Source organism: Dermacentor variabilis, chromosome 10 (genome assembly GCF_050947875.1).
Source record: "Dermacentor variabilis isolate Ectoservices chromosome 10, ASM5094787v1, whole genome shotgun sequence".
NCBI lineage: Eukaryota > Metazoa > Arthropoda > Arachnida > Ixodida > Ixodidae > Dermacentor > Dermacentor variabilis.
Window position 1 is genome coordinate 29,622,058 of NC_134577.1, and position 2,943 is coordinate 29,625,000.

The window sequence follows — 2,943 nt, forward strand, 5'->3', positions numbered from 1 at the left end:
CTGCGTCCCGTCTTGTCACCTCTGCAGTGTCCTTATCTCATCTCGCGGTGTGTATTCACGCACAGCCGGATCTGCACTCCGGACGAAAATGCATCCCAACTTATATTAAAAAAAAAAAGGAAAATGTTTCGTCTGTATTGCGCTTATTTTGAACATATTATGTACACAATGTAGTTATTGCTAATCTTTTTCGCCATGATCGTTAATATATTGAGCAGTATTTACTGTCAGATGCTTTTTAATCACTCCTATAGCTAAGTGTAGCAGCTATAGTAGATTGTGAACAAGGCACCCGTATTGCGAGCCGTAACGTCAATCTGTGTCTTGAATTTTTTTTTCAGTTGGAGAGCGTACGTTTATTCAGCCATGTAGTATAGTGTATCGTTTTTCTATATGGTAATGCATATATCACTATTGACTGTTGACCACAATTGCTTATTTCAGTACCCAATGCGAATTACACTAACCGCTGTCGGCCAACTAAAAAAAAGGAAGCAAAAGTACGTATGTTTTGAAATGCGAAGGAAACAGCTAGTTAAGCCCATCCCGAACATTTTTTTCACTCTCTCTCCCCATTACTGTACATATGAAAACGAAGTCATTATTCTAATTTGTGACTATTATAGCGGTTGCGAGCACTGAGTAAGCAAGCAGGTATAGGAGCGGCAACCAGGCATACGCACACATGGTCGAGGAAGTTCAGCAGGAAAATCCCTAAACGCGAACTTTATTGCGTATAGGTACTGCTGTGGTTCCTCTTTCGTGGCGCCACCTGCAAATGAATGCCGTTGCGGGGCTGAAGGCGCTGTCGGAGAATTTCCACGGTGCTTTCCAACTCGCCGACCTTACTTCTAAGCGCGTTAACGGTCGAATTCGCAATCCCGTAAGCTTTGAGCAGTTGGTCGTGCCTTCTCGTCGTGTCTGCAAGTTGTTGTCGCAGTTCTGCGCAGGAGCTGTTATAACACGGAGGATCGGATGACGCAGCGTTCAGCGCAGCGAGCTCCTGCTTGACTGTTGTACTCCGGGGCGTCCGGCTTGAGTTGGCTATCTGTGGCAAGATGCAGCTCTCTAGCCGAGACAGATCAGTGCCGTTGGAGGACGACAACAGGCGCACCTGCACCTGCGTCGATGCCGGATCTGCTCCATCTATACGGAACCCTCACTTGCCACAGATGACGTTGCCGTTCCCGTTGCGCCTTTCGCCGTAGTTCGTTTGCGAGAAGATACTGCGTAACGAAAACGTGGACACTGTATAGTTACTTTTATTTATATGTAGAACACAAAAGGTCATCCAAATACTCATGCAGAAGGTATTTAGATACAAAAAGAAAGATCAACAACATACCTGCCAAACTTAGAATTCGAAAAGGACATTACAGTGAAAAGCAATGAATACGAAAATTCGTAGAAAAATATGAAGCTATTTCATTATTTAATACGTTTACTGTTTATTAAAAAGATTGCTTACATTGTTATATACAAATGCCAGGAATAGGCAAGCTGGATTATGAGCGCGCGCACACACACACACACACGCACACACGTATGTCGCAGCAGCAATGATCTTTGCCTCAGGCAAGGAGACGAAGTTTATTGATGCAGCATTCATGCAACGGCTGTCGAAGATTCGGTAGCCGTTCCGCATTAATTCCGTATTTGTGTATACTTGTGTCAATACGACAATGGTAAATGAGCGATAAAAGATCTGGAATTTTTACGATAAACTCTTAAATGTTGGCAGGTATGCATGCGAAAAGGATGTGCGTAGAAATAATGTAAAAAAAGAAATCACAGCATGGGGAACATAGCAATGTGCGAATAAACAGAGTGCAATCCGTCAATACAACAACGAAACAAAACACAGCGATTACCAAAACGAGAATGCAAAAATAGCAGAACAAAAAGGAATCTTCGTACGCTGCAGCAAGTTCAAGGGTCATCGACACTTTTCCTGCCTTCAGTATGGGTAAGACCTACAAGAAAACGCAGTAAACTCCTATTATACGGACATATAAGCCCTGTGACGCAACACAAGGCCTTCGTAATGCGATCGCGACTGTCGGGAATCGACCGCGCAACCTCCTGCATGATAGCAGAGAGAGAGAGAGAGGATGGGTGCAAAAAAAAAAGGAAGACGTGCAGTGAATAACGCTTTTCCCTTCAAAGACATCCATCGCGCGCCTTTAACTTTTTCCCGTATTGCGCAAAAGCATCTTGGCTGGCCCAACCAGGTTCAACCAATCCACACACGGCTGAACTATAAGGCCCTGCTCAGGACCACCACCTATGAAGCCTGGGTGTGTCGGCTAGGTTTCCCCGTGAGCGGCCTTGTAGAGCAAAGACATCGGCAATTAATCGTGCCAATAAATTACGCAACTGCGATTAGTATAGAAGCTTAATAAAGATGGCATATAGGGACCAACAATGTTAAAAGCGAAAACAACGGAAGTGGCCCGGTATAGAACAGCTAGTGAGCATTTAAGCGTAGTCTTGGTGTCAAATGACGCCAAACTTACCCTTTGGCGGGAACAGCGTCGGCACAGCATCCTGCTTTAGCCTTTTCCAGCCATCAGCGCGCTTTTGCTCAAAGCTGTCCTCATCAAAGTGAGCCTGCGGGTTGATATATGAATACGAATTTGTCTCCGGCCTCGAGTAAGAAATGGATTTGAAGCGCGGGAGTTACTACATGGAAGCGCTGGCACTACTATCGTTCTTGCACGTAAATCGCTTAAATCTGCCTTCCGTGACGCAGCTCCAGCACGGTGAGCTCACACTACTAACCTTGGACAGGGTCGTCTGGTGCCTTTATCGCCTAGATGAAGAGGTTTAGAGCTTTATTTTTTTCGCTTTCTAAACCTGGTCTTTAACAGCACCGGCTATTGTACAAGCAGTGAAGAAGAAATGTTGTCCTGGGGCCTTCCAGAGTAATCGAGTATTAAACCG

General features: G+C 45.0%; 1 long non-coding RNA gene across 1 annotated transcript in view; it reads right to left on the reverse strand.

Annotated features, from left to right (window-relative positions):
• Nucleotides 1-684: 684 nt before the first annotated feature.
• Nucleotides 685-2,943, reverse strand: part of LOC142560245 (uncharacterized) — a 6,425-nt gene continuing 4,166 nt past the window's right edge. Inside the window, exons 2-3 of the long non-coding RNA XR_012823326.1 lie at nucleotides 2,517-2,610; nucleotides 685-1,226 (exon numbers count right to left, since the gene is read on the reverse strand). This is a non-coding gene — a long non-coding RNA (uncharacterized LOC142560245). The remainder of the gene's footprint in view (nucleotides 1,227-2,516; nucleotides 2,611-2,943) is intronic.